This window comes from Eurosta solidaginis, unplaced genomic scaffold, assembly GCF_040869045.1.
Source record: "Eurosta solidaginis isolate ZX-2024a unplaced genomic scaffold, ASM4086904v1 ctg00001022.1, whole genome shotgun sequence".
In the NCBI taxonomy this organism is placed as follows: Eukaryota; Metazoa; Arthropoda; class Insecta; order Diptera; family Tephritidae; genus Eurosta; species Eurosta solidaginis.
Genome location: NW_027136916.1, coordinates 452,633 through 467,142, shown reverse-complemented (window position 1 = coordinate 467,142; position 14,510 = coordinate 452,633). Strand labels below are relative to the sequence as shown.

Genomic DNA, 14,510 nt, shown 5'->3' with positions numbered 1-14,510 from the left:
ATTCCAGAAATGGGGTGCTAACATCCCAGAGCCCATGTCGTATACGTGTCATACGCTCGCGAGGTTAATACTCCAGCTACTAGCAGCGGAAAAATGGTCAGATCTCGCGGCTGCTGTTAAGCTTGGTCTTAGAAATCTAAAAGCACTTGCTGAAAGGACAAATTTATTTTATAACCTAAGTCCTGGTGCTTAATTGGGGTTTCCCGTTTGGACATCAAACAAATTCTGGTAGCACTGTGGATATATTGCGCCTATATAAGGCCTTTATGGACCGGCCAGTTCAACCTCACTTTAACTGTAGTTTCGTAGGGGTTTGAGTGGCTTGGCGAAGTCCTTCTCTCAGGGAGCTGGTAGTGCTGTTCAGCGTCATTTGCCAAAGCTTAAAGAATTTAAAAATAATTAAAGCGTTTACTCAATAATTAACAGCGCTGGTTTACATTTTCCCATCTCTGATAAAAGTAGACTAGAAGTAAAGGTCGATTCATTCCATTAGCTTTATTTATATTTTACAATCAACAATTTTGTTTGTTCATATTTTTCGCTAGCTTACTTAAGCTATGAATAGGATTAAATGTATATGTATGACTAATATACTAACACATAAATTATATAATTAAATTATTTTGCTGATTCGATTGTTTATACAAATAAATTTTAATTTAATACTCAGCCAGCATAAAACAAACAGGCTTTTCGACGACTGTTATATACTTACATACATATATCTAGTCAATTAGGCACTTAACAGTAAATCACTTAGCAAAACTAAAAACAATTCACTTAAATAAAAAATTACAAATATTTACTAATAAATTCTAACTAAATTTAATTTAATTAATCAAAGGTTTTAATATTCAACTCAAAATGTGCAGTGTCTGAGAACACGCGCACATATAATGACAAAACAACAATAACACGAATGAACGTATACTATACAACTAATACAAATGTACAGTTAAATGACTTTTGCGCTAAACGCTGCATAATTCACCACACGATCTCTCTGTGGCTCATGCTCACTTCGCCACCATCGTGGTTGACGCTGTTGGACGATAACGTCGGCTACCATTAAATGTTTGCGTTGCATGCGTACTCGTATAGAGACTCGCACTGGCGCTCGTATTACGCGCATGTCCACGATATTTATAGCCGGTTGTAAGCTCGCGTACCGTCTTGCGGTACTTGTCTGAGAGTACGCAATAGAGGAAAATATTCGCTGCTGCATTAATGGCAGCAAGAAAATTAAATATGTTACCGATGATCGCTTGCACATTGTTATCGATATCGACATTTTTAGAAATTGGCAAACGATGAAGAGCAAGACGACTGCAATGAGTGTGACGATGATGCGATTCTCCTGTGAAACGGATGAGCTGTGAAATTTGCGTGACTGTGAAAAGGAGAGAAAGAATTAAAATAAGATAAAAAGTCAGCGAGTGATAGTAATTAAATATTATGAAAAAAAAAACAAAAGTTCAAAAAGACTGTAGAGACTTTGCGAAAAATATTGGCCCAGGTTCCAGTTGTTTGTTCTTTTTGAGTTTCTCAGAACGGGTTAAGTTCGGATATCTACTGATAATGGCTACAAACTCCATGAAGTCACACTCTATGAACTGGCGCAGATTATCCAGAAAAGTAACTCACAGGAAGCGCTGTATCGCGCCACTTAGTGCCAGGCAGTTGTAGTTTGGATGAAGCACTGCTTCTTCCTCTTCATCCTCCTTGCAACTACTGCAGCATCGACGATAAGGCGCTCCTAGCATTTTTGCATAGCTACCTACATATAAGGCAGTGACTAGTTTGTACTTCTATCAGTGTACAGATTTTATCCCAACTTAGAGATCTTTTAAGATTCCACTCTGGTCAAGTTTTCTTAGATGTCCGATAACCCGATATTAGTATCCATATTTCGTCGTCTTGACAGTAGATATGCTCTCTAAGCTTGCATGTGGCAAGGAGCTTATCTAAGCGTTCTTTGTCGGGAAGAATCTGCCTGGTCATACACTGCCTAGCAAGCCCGTCTGCAATGCAATTTCCCCCCGCCTGTGCCCGGGAACCTATGTGAGATGTACACGGCTCTGTTGGGTTATTTCTTAAAGAGATCAATTAAGTTTTAGTTCAGAACTGAACGAGTAAGAGCCAAAGAGATTTGATAGCCGCCCGGCTGTCGCTGAAAATAAATATTTCGTTACCGATATTGTGTATCTCTATCCCTACTGCGGCTTCCAAAATGGCTGATACTTCTGCCTGGAATATACTACAGTGATCGGGCAGTTCGTAGGAGAGCTGAATGTCCGTTTCCCTTGAAAATACTCCTCCTCTCACTCTGCCGTTTGGTTTATAGCCGCCAATGTATATGGAAATGCTGTCGTTAACAGTAAGGCCTCTGTGATTACAACAAAATTGCTTTCCGCCAATGTTATGGTCACACAGCCATCCTTGCTGGGAGGAAGAAGCCGTTAACTTAGGGTCGCCGGTGTATATAGAAATGCTGCTGTCACCAGCGAAACTGCTATTCGACTCGGCCAAATCATCTATGCTGGGAATATTTATAATTTTGCTGTTCCAATTGAATAAACCTCTTTAACGCAGGGCCGACGTTGCCGCTGCTAGGTAACCAGCAAAATTTAAGGGTAGAATGTCAAAAATACGCAGAAGAGCTTCCCTAGTCTAATACTAGATCTATGTACTTTACCCAACAAGTAAAGCTTGGACGCCTCGCCCTAGGCTGACCACCGTACAACTATCCCATACAGCAGTATGGTTCGAATAGTTGCGGTATTAATCCATCTGGATATATTGTGGATAAGTCTCTATATTCCAATGTCTTTATTTCACGCACTTATATAATGCCAAGTACGCTTTCTTTTAGCGCTGAATAACGTTTGTCCTTCCAGTTTAGCTTTTTGTCGAGAACTAAGCCTAGAAATTTGGGCTTGTCTGCAGGTTTATGTGTAAATTATGTAGTTCTGGTGAGTTCACCGGTGGTATTTTATAGCGTTTGTTCGGCTTTTTTGAATCGACAGTGAATACGCATCCAGAGGCACATAGGGACCCTGATCGCAATGCTACCTGAATCAGGTCTTAAAAAGGTTTGAGGGAACCTGCTTCTGTAAGCTAACGTAACTTGGTCATCAGCGTATGCCACACCCTTCCCAATTGCCCATCTTGTATCTCTCACTAACGAATTTTACGTTTGGTTCCATAGGAACGGGGAGAGAACTCCACCCTGTGGCGTGCCCCTTTGGGCATAGCGTGTTAAATGAACATTCTCTAGTGAATGAATTATTTTCCTTCGGCAATCAAGTTTTTTTACTCTAGCCTAAAACCGTTTAAGGTCCAATTCAAACTTTTACTCATGAACTGAATAAAAATAATAACAGGTTCCGGAATAGCTGCCGAATTATTAGTGTTTTAAACCCCTAAAAAAACTTCAAACTCACCTCTTTCCCACTCATACGCGACCTCCGTATGTTATTCGCATTTGTCATTTCACCACGTAAATTCTTTGAGCGACGCACCAACATAATCAAAAAACAATTAAACGTAGCCAGCACGCATAACGGTATCAAAACGAAAACAAAGAGCGTAATAAAATACCAGAGGCGCGTGTAGAGCGCATTCTCACCCAAACTTGACAAGCTGTTTTGATAGTAAGTAACCTAGAAATTATTTGAAAGTTAATTAGCACACTGAAAAAATAAAAGCTATTAAAGTTTACTTACCTCTTCACAAGAGTCCGTTATATTGAAAAATAGTGACTCATTCTCTTGCGTTGTTTGTTTTACTTGAGACTGTGTTTTCCACTCTTCTGCTCTTATGTTTGCATCAGCTAGCAACTGTTCATGCTCTACCTCTTTCTTATTGTTCTCGTTATCGGATTGTTGTTCTTCTTGTACATCGTTGCTTTGAAGTGGTATTGCAGTGCTCACCAAAAATTCGGTATCAAGCAAAAGATCCGAATTGCCATCCAAAGCAAAATAATTTGCAATGATTCTTGGTATTTGCCTAGCGGCTGGTGCTAGTAGGGATCTTTTGAGCCCTAAGGATAGTAAGTGAAAAAAAAAATGTTGGAATGAATGATAACAAGGAATGGCAGAATAGATACTCTCTACCCTAAAAATACTTTTCAAGTCGTGTTAGGGATATTTGCTTTCGGTCGCTATCAAAATATTAAATACTAAACGCATGAATTGCACCAATCTCATTTTTTTACAAAAAAGTTGGTGAGGTGGGCATTGTCGAAGTTTGAGGTATTACAGATCCAATACAAAGTAAAATAAGCCCTATTTCCTTTATAAAGGAACACTTTGTGGCTTCATTTGCGCCAGCAGCACAGAAGCACCGTGACGAATGGCTGCAACTACTCGAGATGATGGGAAGTCGAGCTGCAATAGATCCCCGATGAAGGTATGCTAATAAGCAGTTAGTGATGAATTCGTTGGATAGTGCCAAAGTTGCCGCTAGATTAGCTTAACGGATGGCTGATGTTAGAGTTGCAGGTGAAATGTGTAATAGGTGAATCGGTGGCCGGAAACCCAAATAGAATCCTTGACGGAAGAATCAATGAGTCGGTAAATTGGTTAACGGATGCCTCAAAATGGGCGGTGAAACAGGTGAGCGATGATTCAATTTCTGAATACCCAAAATCACTAATATAATCAGAAAACGATGAATCGGCGACTGGTTAATTGTAGATGGTTAATTAAACGGCGCATTCAAGGCTCATCAGCCGATACCAAACAACCGATGGATTGGCGACCAATTAATCGAAGTTTAACAACCGGTGGATCAATCGCAGGTGGATGTCGAGACTCAGAGCAAATAGCGGAAACCTGGACGCAGCGACAACAGTAGGCTCTTAAAAAATGAGAAATATGGAACGCCACCCTGAAGTAATGCGAAGGTGGTACCGGTGGGCGACGGTTTTAAAACTAGGGCTGTTTTTTAGTGCATGGACACATGGTTGCTGCGAAGGCAGCCCATATATTGTGGCGAATGTTAGCGATTTCGAGGCGTCACTGTGCCGTTAGTAAATAAAAGCTATACAACAACAGTAAACCATATACACACATGCATAGAAGGCAACGAACAATATGTCACATACACAACCAGCAGCTTGAAGCGAAGAGAATATTTCACACGATAGACGTCAATAAAGCATATGGCCTTACATAAACTACAGATATGCATGTATATAGCTAAATAACCAAGCATGATATACAACTGTTCAAAAAGGCATGTTCGTGAAACGTCTAGACCTTAAGAGAGATGGGCAAACGAGGTAACAGAGAGTGCACGCTGAGGAATCTGGAATGAGTTCGATTTTAACACGCTATACGTGAAGAACGCGAGTATTGTAATTGTGGAGTATTACTAAGTACCCAAGTAGTGTAAATAAAGATCATCTGGCCATACTGAATATTTGAGTTATTTATTCGAAAGTTCAGAATTTGGAACGTTAGCAAAAGGTGCATAATTATACCGCAAAATTCGTTTCGCATTCGGCCGAACCATACATTTTTATTGGGTTGCCAGTCAAAAAGAGATAGAAGGTAACGAAAAGTCCAATTAGTTCGTAAAGGAGACTGCAAGCACTGGATGAATCGACGGTATACGTACAAATCCGTTTGGAAAAAATCAAAAAAGGCAGTAGTTGCATATGACCCATCAAGCTGACAAGTTGTGGACAAAAACGCAGGGCTGAAAAATGTCAAAGATTATATGCAAATCCCACAACGTTAGTCACATAAAGTCGTTCATATGTCTAAAGAGAGAATACTTGAGTTTCACGATGGGCATATTAACTGTTAACTGCCTTCTAGCGTCTCATGCTTATAAGCTGTAGGAAGAAATGGTTTAGCACGTTCAGCTTTCGTGTTCTGCGCACCCAATTCAAGGCTGCAGCTACTAGGGGCGGCAGATATCGAGGCAGCAATTGAGCTAGTTTCTGGAATAGTTTCTGGAAAACTTCTAGTTTTTTCCATGAGTACGGAATTGTTTTATAACACAATTCCTGTTACCTAATTAGGGTTTTTTGCGTTTCGTTGTCAAGCAAATTCTTATAAAACGTAGGACACATACAGTCTATGTGTGGGCTATTTTGCCCGGCCAGTTCAACCTTGCCTAACATAAATGTGTCCACAATCAGTAAAGAGCCCGTACAACCTTTACTTCCACTATACTTTCCTTGTCTACTTCCTTCTCTTCAACGTCGCCCATATCAATAACAAACACATTTCATTTCCTTTAATAAACCTGTATGCACTCATTTTACCACACAATCGCTTTCGGTCATTCAAGCGTAAAAATTCGCTTTAAGCTCTTGCTGACACCATTACAAAATCAACTTCCAACACGAAGCGCGCTACTTTACTTTCATGGCAATATTTCACATATGTGCTCACGTGCACACTAAAACTCTAGCGCACACATGCACACATTGCGCATACACTATCTAAAAACAACCTTATGCAACCTCATACGTGCCCATGCAAATGGCCATATTACTCACCTTTAGCATGCGTGACCTTTAGTATGTCTGATGATGCTGCTTCGCCTAAAATGGACCATTCACGTATCTTCGTACTAACGCTTGTTAGCTGCGTAGGCAATGGAAGAGTTGTGTGATATGTCGTAGGTGCAGTCAACTGTGCCGTAGTGGTGTTGCTGTTGGAGTTTAGTCTGATGTTTGGTTTGGTAAATCTACTGCATGTTTCAAATGACGCATCGATATTACGTCCGGTGTTAGTAGCTGCCGTGATGCGGTGTTGCTGGCTTCTGTATTGCTCGCTGTTTCTTTATTATCCCACTCCTTCTCGTTGTAGCCACTTCGTCTACTGCTACTACTACTACTTTTGCTACTGCTATCCCAATTTTCTTTATTTTTCGTTACCCGCGCTGCGCCCATTTCCCGTCTCTGCCATTGGCGTTCAGTGCGCTCAACCGCGTCAACTACCTGACCACCGCTGCCTTCGAAATCGTTGTGTGGCGTAGGCGTCATTGGTATTCTGTTGATCGACAGTGGCATATAATCTTGTAACGGTAAATATTGTTCGTTGTTTTGTTGCTTCTCATGTTGTTGTTCGCTTTGTTGTTCTTCTTCTTCTTTATGTTGACGCACATTTTCATTGTAATTCAGCTGTAACAATGACAGTCGCTCCGTCGCATTCGTTTGATGTGTTAAATTACATGCACTGCCATGTATATCAATTGATTTCTTAGTGATGCGATATTGATGTTCGAAAGCTGTCGAAATTGTGGAGAAGAGACAGAAGAGTGTAACTCCTTTTTTTTGCGTAATTTTTATATTTTATTATACTCAGTTGAGCAGAGCTCACAGAGTATATTAACTTTGATTGGATAACGGTTGGTTGTACAGGTATAAAGGAATCGAGATAGATATAGACTTCCATATATCAAAATCATCAGTATCGAAAAAAAATTTGATTGAGCCATGTCCGTCCGTCCGTCCGTCTGTCCGTTAACGCGATAACTTGAGTAAATTTTGAGGTATCTTGATGAAATTTGGTATGTAGATTCCTGGGAACTCATCTCAGATCGTTATTTAAAATGAACGATATCGGACTATAACTACGCCCACTTTTTGATATCGAAAATTCCGAAAAACCAAAAAAATGCGATAATCATTGCGAAAGGCGGTTAAAGCGATGAAACTTGGTAGATGGGTTGATGTTGTGACGCAGAATAGAAAATTAGTAAGATTTTGGACATTGGGCGTGGCACCGCCCACTTTTACAAGAAGGTAATTTAAAAGTTTTGCAAGCTGTAATTTGGCAGTCGTTGAAGATATCATGTTGAAATTTGGCAGGAACGTTACCGCTATTACTATATATGTGCTGAATAAAAATTAGCAAAATTGGAGGAAGAACACGGCCACTTTTAAAAAAAAAAATTTTTTTAATTCAAATTTTAACAAAAAATTTAATATCTTTACTGTATATAAGTAAATTAAGTCAAAATTCAACTCCAGTAATGATATGATGCAACAAAATACAAAACTAAAAGAAAATTTCAAAATGGGCGTGGCTCCGCCCATTTTCATTTAGTTTGTCTAGAATACTTTTAATGCCATAAGTCGAACAAAAATTTACCAATCCATCTCAAATTTGGTAGGGACATAGATTCTATGACGGTAACTGTTCTCTGTGAAAATGGGCGAAATCGGTGGAAGCCACACCCAGTTTTTATAAACAGTCCCCCGTCTGTCCTTCCGCTCGGCCGTTAACACAATAAGTTGAGCAAAAACCGATATATCTTTACTAAACTTAGCCCACGTACTTATCTGAACTCACTTTATCTTGGTATAAAAAATGGCCGAAATAGGACGATAACCACGCCCACTTTATCGATATCGAAAATTACGAAAAATGAAAAAAATTCCATGATTCTATACCAAATAACAAAAAAGGGATGAAACATGGTAACTGGATTGGTTTATTTACGCAAAATATAACTTTGGAAAAAACTTTGTAAAATGGGTGTGACACCTACCATATTAAGTAGAAGAAAATGAAAAAGTTCTACAAGGCGAAATCAACAGCCCTTGGAATCTTGGCAGGAATACTGTTAGTGGTATTGCATATATAAATAAATTAGCAGTACCCGACCGATGATTTTCTGGATCACCTGGTCCACATTTTAGTCGATATTGCGAGGACGCCTTCACATATACATCTAAGGGCCACTCGCTTTTAAAACCCTCAGTAACACCTTTCGTTTGATACCCATATCGTACAAACACATTCTAGAGTCACCCCTGGCCCACCCTAATGGCGTTATCTCGAAAAGGCGTCCACCTATAGACCTAATGCCCACTCCCTCTTAAAATGCTCAGTAACAACTTTCGTTTGATACCCATATCGTACAAACATTCTAGAGTCTCCCCTGGCCCACCCTAATGGCGATATCTCGAAAAGGCGTTCACCTATAGACCTAATGCCCACTCCCTCTTAAAATGCTCAGTAACACCTTTCGTTTGACACCCATATCGTACAAACACATTCTAGAGTCACCTCTGGCCCACCCTAATGACGATATCTCGAAAAGGCGTCCACCTATATACCTCATGCCCACTCCCTCTTAAAATGCTCAGCAACACCTTTCGTTTGATACCCATATCGTACAAACATTCTAGAGTCACCCTTGGTCCACCTTTATGGCGATATCTCGAAAAGGCGTCCACCTATAGAACTAAGGATTACTCCCTTTTAAAATACTCATTACCATCTTTCATTTGATACCCATATCATACAAACACATTCTAGAGTCACCCCTGGCCCACCCTAATGGCGACATTTCGAAAAGGCGTCCACCTATAGACCTAATGCCCACTCCCTCTTAAAATGCTCAGTAACACTTTTCGTTTGATACCCATATCGTACAAACATTCTAGAGTCACCCCTGGCCCACCCTAATGGCGATATCTCGAAAAGGCGTGCACCTATAGACCTAATGCCCACTCCCTCTTAAAATGCTCAGTAACACCTTTCATTTGATTCCCATATCGTACAAACATTCTAGAGACACCCCTGGCCCACCTTTATGGCGATATCTCGAAACGGCGTCCACCTATGGAACTAAGGATCACTCATTTTCAAAATACTCATTAACAGATTTCATTTGATACCCATATCGTACAAACATATTCTAGAGTTACCCCTGGTCCACCTTTATGGCGATTTCTCGAAAAGGCGTTTACCTATAGAACTAAAGCCCATTCCCTTTTAAAATACTCATTACCACCTTTCGTTTGATACCCATATCATACAAACACATTCTAGAGTCACCCCTGGTCCACCTTAATGGCGATATCTCGAAAAGGCGTCCACCGATAGACCTAAGGCCCACTCCCTCTTAAAATGCTCAGTAACACCTTTCATTTGATACCCATATCGTACAAACAAATTCTAGAGTCAGCCCTGGTCCACCTTTATGGCGATATCCCTAAATGGCGTCCATCCATAGAACTATGGCCTACTCTCTCTTAAAATACTCTTTAATATCTTCCATTTGATACACATGTCATACAACCACATTCCAGGGTTACCCTAGGTTCATTTTCCTACATGGTGATCTTCCTTATTTTGTCTCCATAGCTCTCAACTGAGTATGTAATGTTCGGTTACACCCGAACTTAGCCTTCCTTACTTGTTTTTTAGATGCATTTATAGGTGTTGTTTTGTTTTTTCGCAGTTGTAATTTTTTTATTGTTGTTTTTGTAGCCGTGAGGCATCACAATCAGTTTGATTGAAGACCAGCGAACATGAAGTGCATGAGTTGGAGTAGAAGAATACATCAAAGGGTAAATATAAAATGTATTTATAAAGTGCACACAAAAAAACAAGAACAACAACAACAACTCTTGTCAAGGTAAGATCCGCGCAATGCAGCAATAAGGTATACCTCTTGTTACAAATTTCCACTTATCATAAGAGTGCATATATTATTCAGCTTGCAAATCGTATGATGCAAATACAAAAATTTGTTTAAATTTAAATTCTTTGCTACTTTAAATTTAATACACTTTGACTACTTCGTATTGTAGTTGTTGTTGTAGTTCCCTTGCTATCCGCAATTTCACAGCTGATGTGCATACATGAAATGCATGAGAGCGCATTCCCGTGCAAATTAACTTGGGTATGTCAACAAAAATGTATGTTGCTAGTGATGGACATAAATTATCGGAGCTTAATTTGTTCATAATATAGGTGCATAACTATATGATTCTTCACTTATTTGTGTTCTGATTTGTACGCGTAACATTTTTATCAAATTGTCATTGAAAATGTGAATATATCTAGTGATGGATAAGATTTATCGGAACTTTATTTAACTATAATCTAGATATTAGCAAAATATATAAAAAAATTTACTTTTACTTAGTTTTTCAAAAAAAATATTAAAAATTCAGTGATGGGTGACAGTTATCGGTACCTCATTTATCGATTATTCAAGTACATAACTATTTCTTCACAAATTCGATATCTGATTTGTACTTGCAGTACAGTATTTCAAAGAAAAACCGAATATGTCTAGTGATGGATAACAGTTATCGGAATTTTATTTATCGACAATTTTGATTCATAACTATTCACCAAAAGTATATATTTTGATTTATAAATTAAATTTTAAGTTAGTGTTTCAAAACAAAAGTGTATACTTAGTGATGGGTGACAGTTATCGGAGCTCAATTTATGCATTATTCAAGTACATAACTATTTCTGCACAAATGCGAGATATGATTTGTACTTGAAACATTTTCCTTAGTATTTCAGAGAAAAAGCGAATATGTCTAGTGATGGGTAACAGTTATCGGAATTCTATTTATGGAGAATTTAGATTCATAACTACTTTACCAAAAGTATATATTTTGATTGGAAATTAAACTTTGAGTTAGTTTTCCAAAAAAAAACTTGTATATTTGGTGATGGGCGACAGTTATAGGAGATTCATTAATCGATAATTTAAGTACATAACTACTTCTTCACAAATGCGGTCTCTGATTTGTACATGCAACATTCTTATCAGTATTCCAAAGAAAAAGTGAATATATCTAGTAATGGATAACAGTTAACGGAACTTAACTGGATTTCGATTCATAACTACTTTACCGAAAGTATATATTTTGATTTGAAAATTTAACTTTTATTTATTTATTTAACGACAATTTAGATACGTGACTACTTTATGAGGAAAATTCATATATTTCAATTTTCAAATATAACACTAGTTTCAAATTTCACTTAAGTTTCTAGTGGTTTTTAACAACTATCGGAACTAAATTTTTCGGAAAACCGGGCACATAACTATTTTTAAAAATCTTGTATTAGGATTTTTAATATTTCCTGTTTATGTATAAATTTAACTTTTTATTAATTTTTTCGAAATAAGCGTGTAAATCTAGTGATGTGCTATAGGTACCGGTACTTGATTTATCAATTTTTTTGTTTTGCTTTTTTTTTTTTTTTGTTTTGTTTTCAAGATTATATGTTTTAATTAGTAAAAGTAACTTTTAAGTCAGCTTACAGTTTTTAAACAATAAATTAAAGTTCGTAGTTTGAACTAAAGTTATCGGTTTATTTTTCGATAATTTAGGCACGCAACTACTTTTATATATTTTTTGGTTTTTTAACTGTTATAAGAATTAAATTTTCCGATATTTTGGTTGCACAACTAGTTTTATGTGCGTGGTTTAATTCTGTATGTCTTTAAATTGTAAATGAATAACGTATTTTTAAACAATTTCTTGAAACAGAAAGTGTATACATCAATGAGAAATAGCAGTTATCGAAACTTGATTTATGGGTATCTTAAGAAAGTAACCACTTGGTTTTTTTGCTGTGTGCTTTGCTTAATAGATGTAACTTTCTAAACAAATTGCAAGAAATTTATATATGTGCTCATGGCTGAAGGTTATCGAAACTTTAGTTATCGATAATTTTGGTAACTATGTTTTCTTTTTTTACATATGCTTGACTTGTATATAAATGAAGCTTACGATTTTCAGTAAAAGTTCATATATCTGATGTTTAATAAAAAAAAATCCCATCATGGCTGGTCAAATTTGTTTTGAAAACAAACCAGTATCGACACTTGGCCATCTTCAGTGTCATTTTTCGCTCTGTATGTAGTGATTGATGACATCAATGGTTTGCTTTACCGAGAGTTAAAAAATTGTTTTTTTTTTTTAATATCGGCCTCTAAGTGGGTTATCGGCTATTTCTACTGTCTCCTCCAAACAAAACAACTCAGAAAATTTTTGAAAATTATCCCATCTAACGATTTGGTTGAACAGCGTCCTCATTTAGATGCACTATCTCTGTTCGAATTGCATAAGATGGAGCACTTTTTGGTCCAACTAAAAAAAAAACGCTCTTTTTGGTAACAAAAATATCCGGGAAAGAGCGCTTTTCGTTAGTACTTTGCGATAACTATCAGAATTTATCTTATTAAAAACTGTATGAATTATTTTTCTAAAAATATCATTTTGTATTTTTCTAACACATAATTTTAATTATTATTTTAGACTATGCACTTTAGATATTCTATCAGCTTAATTAATCGGTTAATATTGCCAAATATTACTGAATTGACAGTATTTTTTTTAGGTTAAAGTACCCGTTAAATTCATATTATCGGTGACTATGTAAGTAAAACTCGCCTGATTGCAATCGATATCTATACTTTTTATAAATTCAAATAAACAGCAACAATTTTTGTAACTCGCCAAAGTTTCCAATGAGTGGGAGTTATCGATTACAAGATTTGACAATCACTCGATGAATCGTTTTCCATCACTATCAAATACACATCTCTCACACGCACTAAAATTGCACACAAAGTCGTGGCGCACTCATGTGTAATCGTTCTCCTGACGCTCATATTCTCACTCACACACTCACCTGTAATGACTTTCTTTGCCAAGGATTCCGTGCAGAATGTTTGTCGTTTAAGCGGGTAACGTACTATAAATTGTTCGATCGTAAAACACGCTGCAATGTAAATTGAAATATATGCTGCGCAAATGACAACAACAACCATTGCAAACAACAATGTCAATATGCGTGTAGTGGTATTTCCATCAGCAAATTAGATGTGATGTGTAAAGTGATGATATTGAAGCACCAAAAAGAATAAGAAGAAGAAAAAATCATATTAAAATATTAAGGCACAGAAGGGTACTTGCGTGAACGCAGTGAAAGGGATAAAAGCGCCGATGGGAGAAAAAGTAAAAAAAAAAAACAACTTACAACAGATGAGTAGCGCAAATTAGCTTTCGTCGCCTCGAACTATTTGGGCGTCATTCTACTGCCGTGTAGCTGTGCGCTTTTTGATGAGCTTAGTACGTTTTATGGGGCCTCTGTGTAAAAACATGTATTTTATTGTAGCTTTTTTTAACTTTTTTTTATATATACTCTTTTTTAGTCTAGCCACTTTTTAGCTTAAAATTGTGTCAAGTTCTCGCAAACCAAACTCCGAAAAGTTGTATACGTAGAAATTTTGCACGAATACTCACCATATGCATCACATAGCCACACCACATAGCCATAGTATTTCCAAAAGATCTCCACATGTCGCTGCACATAATCATAGTGTTTTAGCGAGAGCAGCAAAGCCATTGTGAAATAAATAATATCGATGATTGCGAGGGCGGTGAGGTAAATATTTGTTGTGCAACGATTGCGTTTTCTGCAAAAAAATTTTAACAAGCACGAAAGCATTTAGTTCAAGTTTTTTGGTATAAAGCTATTAATCATGTGTGCGATTTTAAATTTTTGTAAACACATTTCTGATTCTCTATTCTACACAAAAATTAATAATAAAATAAATAAATACAAGGTGCGATATACCTTCAAAGAGAATTTAGGCCTAGAAAGGGAATCCAATTTGCGTCGTGCTCCTTTTTGATTTTTCCTACAAATTGGCTGCCTCCGAGCGGCATTCAAAAGGCAGATGAGTTTTTGCTGAGTAGCTTTTTATAGTAGAAA

At 37.4% G+C, this 14,510-nt stretch overlaps 2 pseudogenes; both read right to left on the bottom strand.

Annotated features, from left to right (window-relative positions):
• The window catches only part of LOC137235796 (uncharacterized), a 601,114-nt pseudogene that overhangs the window by 193,036 nt on the left and 393,568 nt on the right, over window positions 1-14,510 (bottom strand).
• Window positions 943-14,141, bottom strand: LOC137235795 (uncharacterized; annotated as a pseudogene).